This window comes from Misgurnus anguillicaudatus, chromosome 23 (genome assembly GCF_027580225.2).
Source record: "Misgurnus anguillicaudatus chromosome 23, ASM2758022v2, whole genome shotgun sequence".
NCBI classification, from domain to species: Eukaryota; Metazoa; Chordata; class Actinopteri; order Cypriniformes; family Cobitidae; genus Misgurnus; species Misgurnus anguillicaudatus.
Window position 1 is genome coordinate 33,487,351 of NC_073359.2, and position 19,808 is coordinate 33,507,158.

Here is a 19,808-nt window from a genome sequence, read left to right on the forward strand (position 1 = left end):
AACATAAATTGTGTCGCCCTTGTTGCGATTGGTGGGGTGATTCATGGTGTCTGCACGTGAGGCACAATATAAACTTTCCGGCAAGTATTGTTAACAATAAAATTTGAAAAGCTCTGTAAGTTAAAACCAATAGAGAATATATATTTGATCAACATTTTACTCTCCATGAATACTGAATTTTTTGACTGTGTAAACAATTTACTTCAATCTACAATCTCTGCCATAAAAACTTTATAAACCTTGCTTCAACAACCTTTACAACAAATAATGTGTTCAGTGGACACTGTTGCAAAGACATCAAAAGGAAAACAAGAGTCAAACTGCCCAACTAAAGGAACCACAGATCACCATAATGGTGACCAAACAATTTCAAAGTAGACAAAAGTCAGTCTGGTTTGTAATAAGAGAGATGTCTTTTCAGTTGATTTTATCTAAGGCAGTGACTGGAAGTTGTAGATGTGGTTCGGCTCATTATCATCAGGTGTCTTCAATAATCAAATAATCACTCAAATGATTGCTTAATTATCTAATTAAATCTAACACTGCTACGGTGTTACTTTTAACACCCTGCTGGTGGTACCCATATAAACACCGAGCCGGTGTTAATTTAACACCGGGGATTTTGCTGTGTGGTTTTACTACAGTTAAAACAAAAAACATGGTTACAGTAAAACCATGGTAACCACAAAATAACCATGCACAGCAAAAATATGATGGAAGATTTAACACCATGATGGGTGTTAAAATTAACACTGCCCGGGTGAACACACAGGTCCATCTTTGATAGTGTTCAGTCAACACTTACCAAAGTGTTGCTTAAACAAACACCGTTAAAGTGTCAATTTTTAACACTCTCTGTGTTGATTAACAAACACTCAGTAGTGTAAACGTTCAACACTCTATGGTGTAAATCATTTTCATGTTAAAAAAGTTTCATGCTAAAAGTTTTATATATATTTTTCCAAAATAAATACAAAAAATAAACAGTGACTACAAACATAAAATTGAATTTATTAAATTCAATTACAAGAGTCTGCAACAATTCAGCAATAAACATGTGGGAAACATATAAAATTCAATAAAATATTCCTTTTAAATCTTCAGTTTACACTTCAATAATACACTTTACTCGAAAAATACATAAAATCAACATACAATTTAATAAAATATTTCTTAATATTCAGTATCCACTGGAATAAAATTTTACATAAATAATACAACAATTCAACATGTAATCCATGAAATCATCTCAATGTCACTATGGTTTGTAAATATACACTCAGTCTAATTAAATATAACATTAAATATTCCATTCAATTTTATTTATATAGCGCTTTTGACAATTGCCAATTGTTTCAAATCAGCTTTACATTAATAAATGTAAAAAAGCATAGAAAAGCGAGCATAGTAATAATGTAACATATACAGTAAAGTAGTAGGTTAAGCCAAAGGTGGTGGAAAAACCCTTGATAGAGATACATATATATATATATATATATATAAATATATAAATACTATCGGGGTATGTGAACGGTATGTGAACGCCGGTGGTTTGCTGGTCAGGCATCGGCTGGGCATCTCGTAGAAGGACGGTCAGTAGATCAGTGGTGTGATGACCTTCACAGCAGCAGGAACTGGGTCTGTTTGTCTCATTGTCCTCGGGGTCGAGGACGAGACAGGGAGAGAGAAACAGAATCCTGTTAGCGTAGAGGCCGTTCACATGTAATGCAAGTCTCATACATTATAGTGGTTTAAGTCAGCTCGGTTTTAAAAATAAATGTTTTTTTTTAGTTTTACATACTTTCTTGTGTCTTTGTACTGCGTTCTTGCCCTTACTGTGCAACCTGTAAAAGGTAAACAAACTTTGCTTTTACCAGAAATAAAAATGACACATAAAAAACACAAATACATCAGAGTATAAAGATTCAAATCAGGCCGACCCACTCCCTAATGTCTGTCTTGCACTTTTAAACTTGACAAAAGATAAAACTTGCTCATTGTTTTACCAAATTATTACATTTAGCACAATGAAAACGAACACGTTAACTTACATTTCTGCTGTCCTCCAATAAAGAATTGAGCCGCTTTGCTTTCAGCCATGGTGGTGTCCTATGAATTTGAGGGTCAAAATAAACATTACCATGGCAGTCTTGTATTTCACTAAAAGTTAAAGCATATTTTAAAATGTAACTCAGTTTTACCTGTAAAATTGTTCAGACCTCAAGACTTATCGCCAGCATCTGAAGTAACTTAGAAAGCTTGCGGAGTTTACCTGAGGTAAAAACACAGACAGTTAACTTAATATCAACTTACACGTATGCTACAATTTATCTATACTTCGTGTTTTTATGTTAAAAGATATTTACTTAACGTTGATATTTTTTGTTAAATAAGAAATATTCATACTCCTCTTTAATAGTGAAATGTGCAGTGCAAATGCTCCAGCAAATTAATGTTCACACAAACGGTAAAGTAAATATAAGTTGTTTATGATAATATACAAGTTAATAAGTAAATCAGAAGTTGATAAAGTAATACTTTACCTTGGAGCATATTCCGTTGTGTGCAGACAAATCCATAAAGATGACTATATGGGCGGGAAAGTCGAAAAGCAATGCACATGCGTAGATATGGAAGCGTGTCAGTCAGCTCTCTTGTACGGAGGTCGCATTTGTAGGATGCATACGTCATAAAAACTTAATTTAGAATATTAACAATTCTAAAGTTGACTATTATTTTAAGTTAATCGTAAATTGTTGTAATATGCTTATGACTTACGAATGTAATGCTCAGTTAACTTAAACAAACCAGGCTTGATGACGTATGCAGCCTGCATATGCGACCTCTGTTGTATGTCGGTTAATAAGGACGCTACACAAACGGCTGTCAAGAACAGTGCGTTTATCTGTTTATATCTTGCACAACTGACATGCACTCATAGCACAACACTGAAGACTTCCTGTTACAAGGTATACATACATAAAGTCCCCACAAGGTGGAGCTGCTGCCTAAGCAGTACAACAGGATACCCTGTAACATCTCCCTTCCTGTAGTAAGATATTCAAACATTAAATGACATTGTCAATAACATGAACTTAATTAAACTCCCCCTGTTAACTCTGCTAAGAACACCCCAACTGATTAACAGGCTATTACCTACCACAGCTGTCAGAACACAAATACTGATAAGACAGCTGTTAACATTGTTTTTGTTTACTTCTTCAGTTAGCCCCACTTAAAGGTTCAATCTATCCCGAGGTTTAATTAGCCGGCCACTCCGGGAGTATGACTGGCCCTGCTCCGCTCGGTGTGGTGTGCAAATGGTTTGTGAGGAATGGGGTGCCCCCCCATGACTGGTGCCTGTCTCTTCACTGCTATCCTCGCTCGCAGCGCTCTCTGCTGTGGCATGTGCATCCCCAGGAGGCTCTGGGGGATGTTCCAGATTCCCTGCTGACAACGAGGGGACTCCCTCTGCTGGTCTAAGATCGACCCTGTTACGATGGTACGCTGTCCCCTCCACATTAACAACATAGGACCTGGGACCCGCCTGCTGCAGGCACTCCCCTTTTCTCCACCGGCCAGTCCTGTCCCCAGGGAGTGGTTTCATCCTGATGGGCTGACCGATGTTTAGCTCAGGCAAATCTTTGGCTGATCTGTCATAGCTCAGTTTTGCCCTCTGGCGTTTCATACACAGTTTGTCTGGTACCTCATTGATGACCCGGGGGATCAGAAGCTGGTCCGTCACAGGGAGGTGCGTTCTCAGTCTCCGCGACATCAGTCGCTGGGCAGGACTGCAGTGCAGTCCTTCTGAGGGCGTGTTCCTCCAATGAAGAATAGCTTTCCATGGGTCCTCGCCAGCGAACGCAGCTCTTCTGCAAAGGCTTTTTACAATCTTAACTGCCGACTCAGCTTTGCCATTGGCTTTTGGGTGTCTTGGCGATGAGGTAACATGCTCAAAGCACCACTCATTTGCAAATGTCCTGAAAGCTCCACATGCGAACTGACATCCACAGTCAGAAATGACCCGGTCTGGTATGCCATGGCGTGCAAATTGAGCCTTGCACCTCAGGATCGTAGTCTCAGCTGAGAGGTCAGGAAGCAGATCGACCTCCCAGAAGTCAGAGTAATGGTCCACCACGAGCAGGAAATCCTTTCCTGCATGGTTGAACAGGTCCATGCTCACTATCTGCCAGGGACGTGTGGGTAGTGGGTGTGACATCATGGTCTCTTTCTGTTGTTCATGTGCATACTCATTGCACACAGAACATTGTTGCACAAAGTCTTTTATTTCTCCCTGCATGTTGGGCCAGAATAGGGTGTCACGGGCTTGCCTGTAGCAAGCCTCTCCCCCTATGTGGCTGTAGTGGATCCGTCTCAGCATTTCTGATCGCAAAGTTTTAGGAATGATAACACGCTGGCTTCTGAAGAGTACGCCGTCTTGCACACTGATTTCGTCTCTGATGGCCCAGTACCCTCTAATCACTATGGGCGTCTCCTCTCTGCAGTCTGGCCATCCTTCCAGCACGACAGTCTTAAGCATCTGAAGACACTCATCCTTCTCCGTGTGTTGTCGGATTTGAGTGAGGCGTTGGCTGGTGATGTTCAAATAGTCTGTCTGCTGAATTGCCGCGGTGTCGTACTGTTCCTACTGCAAGCTGCAGACCATTTCCCGGCTGTACTGCGTGTCCGTGCTCTGTGGCGGGGTAGCAGCTCTGCTGAGCGTGTCACTGATGTACATTTCCGGGCCTGGTTTGTACACCACTTTGAGGCAGTAATTCTGAAGCGTGAGGAGCATGCTCTGGAGGCGTTTTGGCGCACTGAGAAGGGGCTTAAGGAAGATAGACACCAGCGGGCGGTGATCTGTCTCTGCTGTAATATCACCTCTCCGATACAGGTAGTAGTGGAATCGCTGACAAGCAAACACAATGCTCAGGCATTCTTTTTCTATTTGAGCATAATTTTGCTCTGTTTGGGACAATGCACGGGATGCAAATGCAACTGGCTGTACTTCCTGTAGCAAACAGCAGCCCAGACCCGTCTGGCTGGAGTCGCTCTGTATGGTGACTGGCCTGTTGATGTCGTAATACCTCAAAACAGGTACAGTTGTAATCAGCGTCTTGATCTCTGTAATGGCCGCATCGTGCTTCGGCAGCCAGTGCCACTGTACATCTTTGTCCAACAGCCTCCTCAGTGGTTCACAGACTTCTGATAAGCGCGGCATGAACTTGGATAGGTAGTTCACAAACCCCACAAAACGCTGCACACCTTTAGTGTCCGTGGGGTTGGGCATGTCTAGAACTGCTCTGACCTTGTCAGGGTCAGCTTTGAGGCCCTCGGCTGAAAGGACATGGCCATGAAAGTGGACTTCCTTAACTCGAAATTGCAGCTTCTTCAAACTTAGCCTCAATTTTACTTCCCTGCATCTGTCCATCAGTGCGATGAGGTTTGCGTCATGGTCATGAATGGCTTCTTCCTCTGTGTCCCCACAGCCCACAATTAAGATGTCGTCAGCTATAGGCTCAATTCCTTTCAAGCCCACCAGGAGCTCGTGCTGCTTCCTCTGATACAGCTCTGGCACAACTGACACACCAAAAGGGAGTTTCAGCCAGCGTTTCCTGCCCCACGGCGTCCAAAATGTAGTCATCAAGCTGCTCTCCTCATCCAGGCGGCACTGTAGAAACGCGTCCCGCGCGTCCACCAGCGTAAAGATACGTGCTTTCGGCAGCTTGTACAGCACATCATCTAGGGTGGGCATAAGGTAATGGGACCGCTTGAGAGCTTGGTTCAGGGGTCTGGGGTCAATACAGAGCCTAAGTTTCTCTGGCTTCTTCACTATGACCAGATTGCTTATCCAGTCAGTGGGTTGTGTGACTGTTACTAAGTGCCCATCCTTTTCATACTGGTCCAACTGCGCTTTAACGGCTGCTTTGAGGGCCACTGGTACATTTCTGGGGGCACATTGCACTGGGGCAACAGTGCTGTCCAGCTCAAAGTGAAGTTTGCCAGGCAGAGAGTCAATAGGGCCGTTGAAGACATCATGATATGTGCTGATTAAGCTCTCTTTAGTCAGCATGCTCAACTTCATATGCTCTACACTATTCAACTCCTCTGGAATTGTGAAGCGTATCAGACCGAGTTCCTCGCATGTGGATCCCGAAAGCAGTGGCCTCTGGCTGGATTTCACAATTTCAAAGTCAAGTTTGTGTTTTTTGCCTCTAATGACGCACTGAGTGCTGAACAGTCCCATGGAGTTCATCCAAGCACTGTTGTAAAGTTTCAGTCTGGTCCGACTAGGCTTAAGAGCCATCCTGGGTGATAGTCTCATTTTGTCTTTGATACTCATCACGTTGCAGGTTGCTCCAGAGTCGAGCTGGCATCTCTGGGGCCCGTTCTGCAGTGGGAGGTTGACAAACCACTTTTTCCCCTGTGTGTTTATTGCTCCTATGCTCATTGCTGTGTAAATCTGGCCCAGATTGCCACCATTATCATCTTGATCCTCTTCAGAGGGTGCATCCATAGTGTGTAACTGGCGTGAGTTTTGGCCTCTTTTCCTGCACACTTTTGCGAAGTGATTGGGGGTGCCACACGAGCGGCATGCTTTTCCAAAAGCGGGGCACTGGTCCCGCCCACGTCTGTGTTGAGAGCCACAGTACCGGCACTCACCTGTCCCTCTCATGCTCTGTGCGGGTTTGACGGTCTGTTCATATGGCCTGCTTGTAGGCCGCCGTCGCTGTTCCTCTGCCATATTAAGGCTTTCTCCAGTTCTAGAGGTGTCCAGTGCCATAGTTTTCAACTTACTGTCCATAATCTCTGCAGTGCGGCAAATCTCAACTGCCATTGCCAATGTGAGGTCTCTTTCTCTAAGCAGGCGGCGCCTTGCCCCCTCATCAGTTAGCCCAAGAACAAGCCTGTCTCTTATAAGCTGGTCTCTTAAGACTCCATATTCACATGTTGCTGCTTTCTCTCTCAGTCTCGTAACAAACGCATCAATAGTCTCACCCTCCTCTTGTCTAAGATTTCCAAAAACGTACCTTTCAAAGATGACATTTTTAGTGGGTGCAAAGTAGTCTTCAAGTGCTTCCAGTATGGCTTTTACGTCTTTCTGTTGGTCTTGTGTGAGACCCAGGTTGTGCTTGTATACGTGCCGGCACTCGCTACCCATTAGCCATCTCAGTGTTGCCGTTTGCACGTCCGCATCTTTCTCAGATAGTCCGGTCGCAAGTAAGTAATCATCAAACTCTGCTCAAAAACTTGCCCAATTGCTTCTCAAGTCGCCAGACATCTTCATCGGCTCCGGTGTCGGAATTGACGACGCCATCATACAGTCACAATGTTATTATATGACTAACGTGAGCCGGTTTGCCGCAAACTAAACTTCTCTGTACATAAACAAAACGCGTCGCGTCAGCGACGGCCTACATATGCTCACTTTTGGGTCCTAATCTATCTGACACCATGTTGTATGTCGGTTAATAAGGACGCTACATAAACGGCTGTCAAGAAGACAGCTAGTAAAGATGACAAGATGGCGCCTGTGTGTTGGGCACGCCGTCTGTCGCTCTCATGTGTGTGCGTTTGGTTGTCTGCCTTATTTTTAAACTGCTACGCGCTTTTAACCTATGATCGCCAAACACTGCTGGATATCCGCAACTCTGTTGCTAAATCTCTGACCATCCAAAACACCTCTGAGTTGGACTGCCTTTTCAACTCTACCCATGAGTCCGTCAAACCAGCTCTACCTGATTGTTTGTGCCGATGGCCTCCTAACATCATCCGGAGGAAACGCAGGAGAAAACGGGGCATCCGCGGTGGTTACGTCGTGAAGCTAAAATCTTATCTGCGGGCGAACCTTCGCGTGAATCCTTCCTACGAACCAGCGTATGGCGGCTATACGCTCCAGCGCTCGCTGGGGATGTCACACAGGTGCCTTCGTTTCATTTTACCCTCGCATCCAAGCCCGGATCACCACCGTGCGTGTTGTGCTGGTATGCACCGAATTGGTCTCGGCTCCTGGGGTCGAGGTGTTAAACACAACAATTTGCGCGAGCTGGAAAGAGCGTCCTCCTCACCTGTTATCATCTCATCACCGAAGATGGCATTACTAAATGCCCGTTCGCTGGTAAATAAGACCTTTCTACTAAATGACTTCTACTCTTCCCATAACTTGGATTTTATGTTCGTCACGGAATCCTGGATAAAGGTTGGTGATTTAACACCATTTGCTGATCTGGTCCCCACGGATTGTACATTTTTTAACACGCCTCGTCGGAGTGGACGCGGAGGGGGTATAGTTACCGTTTTAAAGAGCTCTCTTTCTGAACGCTGTCGTTTAAGTTCAACTATGACATTTACCAGCTTTGAAGTCCAGATTCTTCATTTAGACTGGAATGGTCCGGTGTGCTTAGGGGTGATTTATCGTCCTCCACATTCGACCACGGACTTTATACAGCATCTCACTGAACTAATTGGAAATATTGCTATGAGTTATGATCGCTTTTTATTGATGGGCGATTTTAACGTGCATGTTTGCTGTCCGTCTATCCCCCTATCACATGACTTTTTAAACCTGCTTGAAACGTTTAACCTATCTCAGTGGATTAGTGACCCCACTCATATTCAGGGTCACACGCTTGATCTGATTTTATCATATGGACTTGATGTGACTGATATTGTGCTCTCTGACACTATGATTTCTGATCATAGACCTATAATATTCTCCCTGTCTCTCCCAGCCATCTCTCACGTTTCTAATACGTCTGAAAGCTTGTCTCGTTTTTATTCACCACAGTTTACCAATAATTTTAACTCGTATTTTGCCAATTGCTTCTCTGAGTTGCTCTTGGAGCAGCCATTACCTGACTTGGATGCTGACCATCATCTTAGCCTCTTAAATTCTGCCTGGCTTGAGACAGCAAATGCAACTGCTCCCCTCAAACCTCGCAAGAAAAAAATAAAAACTGAAGTTTGGCAAAACGCTGAGACTCGCCTCCAAAGACAAATCTGCAGGAAAGCGGAACGTAAATGGAAAAAGGACAGGTTACATGTTTCTCTTCAGATATTCAGAGACTCTCTTACATCTTATCAGAATTTAGCTAAATCTGTGAAAGCTGCTTATTTCTCTGATTTAATTGAAAGAAACCACTCTAAACCTATGATTCTATTCTCTATTATTAAATCTGTGACAAATCCCTCTGTTAAATCTGTGACTACCCAGCTAACAGAAAAAAGTTCTAAGAACGTTCCCTGAAAGTTCTTTACGTTCCCAAAAACGTTCTGCCAACGTTAAAAGTGTCCAGTTTTCTTGACGTTCTAAGAACGTTTTTGTGTTGTCTCAACGTTAGAGGAATGTTACATTTTACCATTTTTAAACGTTATGACAATGTCATGTTTTAATGTTCACACAATGTTTAAAACAACAACTGTTTATTATATTGACTTGTTTAATTGTTATGTAAATGATAGAGAAACATTGCATTTTATTGTATTTATTTTTTATATTTATATTATTTTATTATATTTATTATATATTATATATTTGTTATATATTATATATCTATTATATATAAGTGTAGATGTTGATGTTTTGTTTCATTTTAAGTCACCATTATTGTGATTGGTGTTCGTTTTGGTTGGGCTCTTGGGCCTTGTCTTTTGCTTGCTGGTTTTTTCCCTGGTTGTGTTGGCTTTTTGTTGGTACACCGTATTTGTTGTGAGCATGTTGGGTTGGTGGTGTGGTTTTGTGGTGTGGTGGTTGGTACATAATGGTAAAAAATCATTCCTAATTAATTTACTAATCAAAAGTTTATTTTCTGTCAATAATGTAAATGAGATCCAGCTCTTTCACAGCAGTTTGTCATTAAGGAGTTTTAAAAACTTTGGACAAAAATATCCGCTATTTAATTGGGATGCACAAACATCAAGAATCAGACTATGAATCTCAACCATGGTGACAATTAAATGAAAAACTTCATGCTGCAATGCATGCTGGGTATTAACAAATTACAAATCTGATTCAGGACTCCCAGCATGCACTGCAGCATGGATAAATAATGATTTTTTTTCCAATTTTCTTTGTCACCATGGTTGAGATTCATAGTCTAATTCTTGATGTTTATGCATCCCAATTATGTAGCAGATATTTTTTGACAAGTTTCTTAAACTCCTTAATGACAAACTGCTGTGAAAGTGCTGGATCTCATTTACATTATTGACAGAAAATAAACTTTTGATTAGTAAATTAATTAGGGATGATTTTTTTCCATTATGTACCAACCACCACACCACAGAAATACACTACTAACTTAACATGTTCATAATAAATGTGGTGTATTAACAAAAAGTTAACACAACCAGGGAAAAAACTAGCAAGCAAAAGACAAGGCTCAAGAGCCCAACTAAAACAAACACTAATCACAATAATGGTGACTTAAAATGAAACAAAACATCAACATCTAAACTTATATATAATAGATATATAATATATAATAAATATATAATAAATATAATAAAATAAGATAAATATAAAAAATAAATATAATAAAATGCAATGTTTCTCTATCATTTACATAACGATCATATAAGTCAATATAATAAACAGTTGTTGTTTTAAACATTGTGTGAACATTAAAACATGACATTGTCATAACGTTTAAAAATGGTAAAATGTAACATTCCTCTAACGTTGAGACAACACAAAAACGTTCTTAGAACGTCAAGAAAACTGGACACTTTTAACGTTGGCAGAACGTTTTTGGGAACGTAAAGAACTTTCAGGGAACGTTCTTAGAACTTTTTTCTGTTAGCTGGGTACTGCCTCTGTTGCTGTCTGTGAGAGCTTCTCGAGATTTTTTAGTGACAAAATCACTAAACTAAGACTGAATGCTCCCCCCATTACAGTTCCTACACTGCAAAATCCCGGGAGTTAAATTAACACTGCTCAGTGTTTATATAGGTCCACTCTCCAGAGAGTTAAAAAAGTAACACCGGAGAGAGTTAAAAGCAGCAATCTGTGACTTTCTCCTTTCTATCACCATCTCTGTTTGAAAACTGAAATTGCATTTTACATCTTACTTGTAGAGTTATTTTCTTATCTTAGGATTAGATGTTGGCTGTTTCATTTAAAGTCACCATTATTGTGATCAGTGGTTGTTTTAGTAGGACTAGACTCTTGACTCTTTGCTTGTCAGTTTTTTCTAACTGCTATATCTTAGCGTGTTTAAAACACATGTTATAGCAAAGAAAATGTTACTGTGTGATTGAGTATTGATGATTAAAACAAAATGTCAAACATAATCATTTAATGAACAGATTTATTAATATAGTTTTTCCTCCCTCATCAGAAGCATCATTTTCTATTAACAATAAATTACTACAGTTCAAGGTCCAGAACTCTCATAGCAGTTTATCATTCTGAAGGATTTTGATAGTGTGCACAAAAACATTAACCGCTGAACAATTTAGATACAAAGACATCAAGAATCGGAGTATGAATCTCAACAATGGTGACAAAGAAAATGGTAAAAAAGTTCATTATTTATTCATGCCGCAGTGCATTCTGGGAGTTCTGGATGAGATTTGTAGTTTGTTAATACCCAGCATGCATTGCAGCATGAAGCTTTTCATTTTATTGTCACCATCATTGTGATTTATACTCTGATTCTTGATGTTTAAGTGTCTACGTTATATTGCAGTTAATCTGTAAGTGTCAGTGTTTCAAAACGGTTCAGAATGAAAAACTGCAATGAGATGGCCGGATCTCATACTACAGTATCACATTATTGACAGAAATAAATACATCTAGTAAGAAGTCACTAAATACATTATTTTTTAGGAGTGTTTTTTGAAAGCATATCCTAATAACCATCACAATCATAGAAATGCACTAGTGTCTGCTCTTTGGCCACAAAAAACATGTTTTAAACACATGCAATTATAACAGCCAGAAAGAGCTGAAAAGCTAAGACTAAGACTCAGGAGTCCAATTGGAACAGCCATTGATCACAATGGTGGTGACTTTGGGTGAAGCAGCCAACATCTAGACCTAAGTTAAGAAAATAACTCTACAGGTAAGATGTAAAATGCAATTTTAGTTTTCAAACAGAGATGGTGATAGAGAGAATAAAGTCACAGATTGCAGGTTTTAACTCTCTTCGGTGTTACTTTTTTAACTCTCTGGAGAGTGGACCTATATAAACACTGAGCAGTGTTAATTTAACTCCCGGGATTTTGCAGTGTATTTACTCCCCAATCACGCCAAAAGCCTCTGCATCTTTTAGAGATTTTGAGCTCATCAACCTCCACCAACTTAAGGAGGTGATTGACAAGCTCAAACCCTCTTTTAGTCCGAGTGACATAATTCACCCCAAATTTTTAAAACTGACTTTCCATTCACTGGGTCCAGGCTTGCTATCCTTGATCAACAAGTGCCTGCAAACGGGCTCAGTCCCTGCCAACTTCAAAATTGCCACTGTTACCCCTTTACTCAAGAAGCCTTCACTAGACCCCTCCATTCAAAAAAACTTTCGTCCAATCTCTGTCTTGCCTTTTTTCTCAAAAATTTTGGAGAAAATTGTGTTAAACCAACTTCAATGTTTTTTGAATGAAAATTGTATTTATGAGGTTTTTCAATCAGGCTTTAAATCTGCTCACAGTACTGAGACTGCCCTTTTGCGAGTTTTAAATGACATCTATCTTTCTACTGACTCTGGAGATTCTGTAATTCTTATTCTTCTTGATTTATCAGCTGCATTTGATACCATAGACCACTCCCTTTTATTATCAAGGCTTGAGTCCTGGGTAGGTCTAAAAGAAAATGTGTTAAGATGGTTTCAGTCATACCTAACTGACAGAAGGTTCGTAGTGAAACTTGGTAACTTTTCCTCCTCTCCTGCCTCACTGTCTTGTGGCCTTCCACAGGGCTCTGTTTTAGCTCCTTCTTTATTCTCATTGTATATGCTACCCCTGGGCTCGATTTTCCGGAAACATGGTGTTTCCTTTCATTTCTATGCGGACGACACCCAAATCTACTTGCCAATTAAGAAAAATAACCCGACAGCAATTTCTTCTCTTCTACTATGCTGTGAAGAGATCAAATTATGGCTGGCGCAAAATTTTCTATTTTTAAATGACGAAAAAACGGAGGTAGTAGTGTTCAACCCAAATGAGAAACCCTGGTCCGCAAGCATCAATTTAGAGAGTTTATCTGTTTTTAAATCTTCACAAGTACAGAATCTTGGCATCTTTATTGATCAGCACTTAAAATTTGACAAACATATCTCCTCAGTAATTGGGGCTAGCTTTAACCAACTAAGGCTTCTCTCCAAAATTAAACATTTTCTTACCCCTAAGACTCTAGAAATGGCGGTACATGCATTTGTAACCTCTCGCCTAGATTACTGCAACTCCTTATACTGTGGTATATCAAAAACTCAGGTCAGGCGTCTCCAGCTAGTTCAAAATGCTGCTGCCAGATTTCTGTCTAGTTCTCGTAAATATGAACACATCACTCCAATTCTCAAATCTTTACACTGGCTGCCGATCTCTCAAAGAATTGATTTTAAGAATCTACTTTTTGTCTATAAGTCTCTTCATACACTGTAAAAAATTGCTGTTAAAAAACAGCCAAATTTAACAGTATAATTCTGTTTTTTAACAAAAACAGAAGTATACTGTTAAATTCTGCATTCTGTAAAAAATCAGTTCTCAGAATAATGTGAATTTACAGCCCTGAGAGTCCACCATTTAAGACTGCGTCCCAAATCACACCCTACACCCTCATTCACTATTCCCTACATTAGTTTCCTAATGATCCACCTGAAATCAAGTCAATGAGTTCAGAAACTGAAGCATTAATGATGGACATCTGCTGCTAAAAAATCACTAAAGAAAACATAAACAAAAAAAGAGAAGACATGAGCAGAAACACTTACAGACACAAAGACTTAGATGAACATCAACTAAAAATAACACAAAACATTAAACATCTCCATATATCACCAGATGAGAATTAAACATTTACACAAACACCATTACCATCTTCACTTATAAACCACTTTGACTTTATTTCTGTTATACATTTACAAAAGTTCTTACTGAGAACAAACATGTGTTTACTAGACTTTACAAGCATTTTCTTTAAAGTCACCGTTATGGTGATCACTGTTTTCATTAGTTGGGCTCTTGACTTGGTGTTCAGTCTGGTTGCTGTAACTGTGTCTTTATGATGCATGTTTATTATGGCAAAGAAAACCAAGAGATGATAGAGTCTCATGAGGTTGGGTGTCTGATTATTGATCAGTAGTTTCTCTCGCCAGCCTTAAGAAGCTTAAACATAACAATTAATAGTACTTATGGATGTTTATGATCGAGTATGTACATATTTGAATCAGAATCATTACAACTATTATTATTACAGTAATTTGATATCTTGACAGAATTGTATACATATGGACTTTGGTGAACGTGAAACCCTAGCCCTCAGCTGACACACACAGACATCAAGAATCAGCCTATGATTCTCAACTATGGTGACAAAAGAAAATGGGAAAACAGTTCATCTGCATAATTTATTCATGCTGCAATGCATGCTGGGAGTCATGAATGAGTTTTGTACTATGCTGATACCCAGCATGCATTGCAGCATGAAGCTTTTCATTTGATAGTCACCATTGTTGAGATTCATAGCCTGATTCTTGATGTCTGTGTGTGTAGTTCGCTTGTGTTTTTTATTTCATTTATTCCCAATGTTTTTAAGATTCCTCTGGCTACCTCAATACTCAGTTTCTGTCACATTATAAGACTACTACAAAGAGTTTCGTACCATCTAACCACTCATGAGCTTCTGCATAAAGTCAGTAAATTACTTTTAACTCATAATGGTCATTAGTCAGTGATAATACTTTACTTATACTTTTTTGCCATATTCAATGTCTTTCAAATCACATTGAAAAGGTCTGAATAAATATAACACCAAAGGGCAAACCCAAGGATCAAGAGTCCTACTAAAGCAACCGCTGATCACGAGAATGGTAACTATTATTTAGGGATTACACTATTAGACTAGAGCTGTCCAAACTCAAAACAACTTGCACTGACATATCTTAAAATACATCAATGCCCTTTGTTTTGCCTGAAAATGCACAGAAGTAATGTTAGGCATGTTTGTTAAAACTAGTTAAAAATTCTAATTAAACTATTCCTGGTTTAAGATAATCCCTGTCCAGGAAACCACACCTTATGATTTACTTCTCAGTAAGAGCTAATGTACATTTAAAATAAAATCATACTGGTTTGTAATAAGTGAAGATGGTAATGCTGTTTGTGGAGTTGTTTGATGATCTTCTTGTGAGATCTTAGAAAATCTGAGTAAGTCTTGAGTCTCATCTAAGTCTGTAAGTTGAGTTTCTGCTTGTTTTCTCTTTAATTCGGTTCGTGTTCATCTTTCATTCAGTGATTGTGTTTGTTAACAGCAGCTGTTCATCATTAACTCAATCATCACTTCATTATCTCATTAATTTCAACATTGGGTCTGTTTCTTTTACTCTTTGTAGTGTGGACACGTTAAGCAGTGTTCTTTTGACACCAAATATTTTTAAAGGGTTAAATGTGTAAGATATAAAAACACAGAATGCTAATGTTTTTTAACAGTCCGAAGGAGACCGTAAAAAAACAGTATCTTGCTGGCAACCAAGCTTCCAGTTGATTACTGTTATTTAACAGAATGTGCTGTTAGAAACAGAAAACCTAACAGTCAAATTTGCATACAGAAATATGTTAATTTCACACAGACATTAGAGAAAAGTCCTTGTATTTTGTTTTTTAAAGGGGACATATTATGAAAATCAGACTTTTTCCATGTTTAAGTGCTATAATTGTGTCCCCAGTGCTTCTATCAACCTAGAAAATGTTAAAAAGATCAACCCAATAACTTAGTTTTGGTAAACCATTTTCTGCAAGCATGTGAAAAATAGGTCATTGTAATTTGGCCCTTATTGTGATGTCAGAATAAGGTAATACCGCCTTTATCTGCACTATCCAACCACAGCACAACCATTTAGTATGGAGAGAAAGAGAGAGATAAAATATTTCACAGCACAATTGACTTTCAATTGCAACAAACCACCATCATTGTGATCAGTGGTTGCACTTCATCCGCTCATTTGCATTTTAAATGACACACCCAAAACGGCACACTTTTGCTCAGACCTATTTTAGACTTAGTTTTTATCTTAAAAAAAAAATCTCATAATATGTCCCCTTTAAATCATGTGAACTTAAAAACTGATCAGGGGATTTACACAAGATGATAATGTGAGATACGTCTTAGTGTTTAATGTTCTGTTTTGTTAGGATTTGTCTCAGTTTTTGGGTTACCATTTTGCTGAAGAGTAGTGTGGTTGTTTAGGTCAAGGATGGGCAGTAAATCATTGATGTTATACTGCCTGTTGTTTTATTTTAAAGCAGTAATTGTGTAGTTTACTTGTGATGAACTACATGAGATTTGTGTGAAAGTTTAAATGTTTGGAGTTCAATTTTAGAAGTAATTTTTGTTTTCAGTGGACTCAAATGATTTAAGTTCACAATACTAACACCACCATGTAAATATATCTATTTATAAACTTGAATGGATCCTGCTATTGGTTTCCTAAATGAAATGAGTTGCTTTCAGGGCATTATAACATTAACATACTGTTAAAATAGGGGAGCTGTAAATTAACGGAAGTAGAACTGTATTTAACAGAGGCAGAACCGCTGTAGATAACACAAACAGTACCATGCTGTTAAAATAACAGTTGACTGCTGTAGGTAACAAAACAGTATCATGCTGTTTTTCCTAATAACAGTATCCCGCTGTAAATTAACAGTGCAATGCTGGCAACCACAGCTTCCAGCATAATACCGTTTTTTTACAGGGAAATTTTTTACAGTGTAATATAGCTCCTCTATATTTATCTGAACTTCTTCATCTCTACACCCCTACTAGACATCTTCGTTCTTCTGACCAGGCTATGCTAGTGGTCCCTCGCGTACGGCTAAAGCGCAGAGGAGAGCGTGCCTTTTCTGTGGCTGGCCCGCGCTTATGGAACTCTCTGCCTTTAGAAATTAGGATGGCACCCACCGTCTCTAGTTTCAAGTCCCGGTTAAAGACCCATCTTTTCTCTCTAGCTTTTTTATGATTACCCAAGGGTTCATGTTTATTCATTTTATGGTCTATTATTTCTTTTTTTTAAATTGTGTATTTTATTATATTTTTCTGTCCGTGTTTTTTTTTTAACAGTCTATCTACTTTTATTTTTATCCTTACTGCTATTATTCTTATTACTGTGTCTATGTATGTGTGTGTAATGTCAGATGCACTGTAAAGCACTTTGGTCAGCCATGTGGCTGTTAAGAAATGTGCTATATAAATAAAGCTGAAGTTGAAGTTGAAGAACAGTGCATTTATCTGTTTATATCTTGCACAACTGACATGCACTCATAGCACAACACTGAAGACTTCCTGTTACAAGGTATACATACATAAAGTCCCCACAAGGTGAAGCTGCTGCCTAAGCAGTACAACAGGATACCCTGTAACAACCTCCGGAGGCTGCATTGAGAAACGGTCTTTGTACTGTTCCATCACCAAAAATCACGTGACCCTACGCTTGAGCTAGCTTACAAGCCGATTCAATAGACGTATAGTCTAATAACTGCTTCTCAATAGTTTCTGTAAAACTAAATTTAGTTTTAAGTCTAGTTTAGTCGAGAATTTGGTTGTGTTAACTTCATATCTAAGGTCAGTTAGTAAAGATAGCGCTTATTTAAAAGTCTGCTCAGACGATGTCGATGTGAGTTCCAAGTTCGACCATCAGGGGACAGCACTCATGTATCCCACGGAGGGCGCCCATTTCTCGGCCACTCTTCTGATATTTCCGCTGGCTCTGGTGTGTCTGACCGTGTGTCTCAATCAGCTCCCTTGTTCAGTAGTCAGGGCACTGATCAGGGAGTCGGCCATTTTAAGGGCTGTCTCAATCGCAAAATCCGTCCAGTGCACTGGAATGTTCGTTCCCTAAAAATTCCCACAATGCAACGCAAAAACCAGTGAGCATCGATGTTCCCTATGTTCCCTTACCGGAAATCACGTGATCCAACTCAATAAACTTTATTAAACGTGACAGAACTTTTATAAAGACAAACGTTTGTTTTAGTTTTAAATATAAACACACATCGCTACACAGTAAGAAACCACAATCTACTCAATATTTAAAATAATAGTATTTATTTAAAATTGTAAAAAATATATACATTTAAAATGTAATTATATTCCTCCAATTTTATGTACGGATACGTAAGAGAATAATGACAACGTTTTTCCACAATGTACTGTTTAAAATTAAGTCAGAGATATGTTAGTTTGCCGGTTGTTGATGAGTAACAGCTGTGAATAATCACAACGCGCTTAAGCAGCCACGTGACAGAAAAATAAGTGAACATTGTCCCAATGTCAAGTGAGCTGAGGTCCTTACCAGTGCCCGAGCCTGTGTACACGATATACTGATTCACCACCTCGGGAGCTAGGGAACGAATTGAGACACATGTTGAGTGTCAAAAATGAGATATAATTCGCTTTTGGTTCATCTAACCAGCAGTCTAGGGCAGGGGTCGGCAAGTAACTTTGGCCGCGGGCCAATATTTTTTTTAGCCAGTAGATGGCGGGCCGACTGCTTTTGGCACACTTACGTCTTATTTTGAATGGACTCTATGCACGCTTAACTTCCGCGTTTGACATAAGGCTGCTCTTCAGTTTCCGGTAGGGGAGATTTAAAGCGGAGTGACGGCAGAATCGCTAAATGTACTCGTTGTTTGCTGGATTTACCCAAATTTACAACCTGTGATGTGTGAAGAATTGTCCAGATGTGCAAACTCGAGAAAGGTTGCAAGTCGTCTTATCTCTGTTATCATTATGATATGTTCATCGTACTAGCAGAGCTTACATTGTGCTGTTTTTATGATTCAGGATTAATGTCTTCGTAATGTTATCTTAAAGTGTCAGGTAAATTAAAAGACGTAAATGAAATCTCACTGCTATATGAGGGAAAAGCAACACGAACTGCAGCAGGACTGATATTAAATGTGACGTTTAATACCTTTTTTTTTGTATATTCACGTTGATTGTCAAAACATTTTTACTTGGATATTTTTGAGTTATATCTTGGAACTTTATAGGATATAAATAACAACGCAAAAAGAACTATTGACTATGGTAAAGTCCATTTAAGAAATCTATTCCATTATTTGTTTATTTCTTGTGCTGTTTGTTTATTTTAATACCCTGTGTATTTAGTTTGTTGTGTGTGTGTTTTATTTTTCTCTTAAGTTATTCTTGTTGTCATTGATATGAATTTTCTATTTGTCTTTTGCATTTGTTATTAATAAAGCATACATAAATGCGCAAAATACACGTTTTTTACTGTTCTAACATTTTGCTTGTATAACCACAGATGTTATCTTCGCTAGTACTGATGATAACAATTATACAAAATTCATAAGTATATCAACAACAGATGAATAGCACTGTTATCAGTGCAATTTCTATCTAAAACTAGTGTTAATGCAGATACAGGGTAGCAGTGTAGAAGTTGTCATGCTTGAGTCTAATGCTGTAAACACTATGACACACACCAGTGGTGGCTAGAAGTTCGGTTCTCCCGTCTATAAAAATATACTTTCATACGTTTAAATGTCATTATGGTATTAAATGTGAAGTATAAGTTATTTCTATGTAAATTAAACAAGCATCAACAAAATTTGCAGTGTTATTTTGGCTA

At 39.1% G+C, this 19,808-nt stretch overlaps 1 protein-coding gene and 1 long non-coding RNA gene across 3 annotated transcripts in view; one reads left to right on the forward strand and one right to left on the reverse strand.

Moving 5' to 3' along the window:
* Positions 1-19,808, forward strand: part of LOC141359324 (uncharacterized) — a 564,790-nt gene that overhangs the window by 213,674 nt on the left and 331,308 nt on the right. The gene's annotated exons all lie outside the window — the stretch shown is intronic.
* LOC129424402 (uncharacterized) lies at positions 1,559-17,928 on the reverse strand. Of its 2 annotated transcripts, XR_012365747.1 has the most exons (4): positions 17,579-17,928; positions 2,544-2,843; positions 2,202-2,272; positions 1,559-2,109 (listed from the first exon to the last, which is right to left on the reverse strand). It is a non-coding gene; the product is annotated as an uncharacterized lncRNA (long non-coding RNA). The 2 variants fall into 2 exon arrangements; XR_012365746.1 differs by having other exon boundaries at positions 1,559-2,272.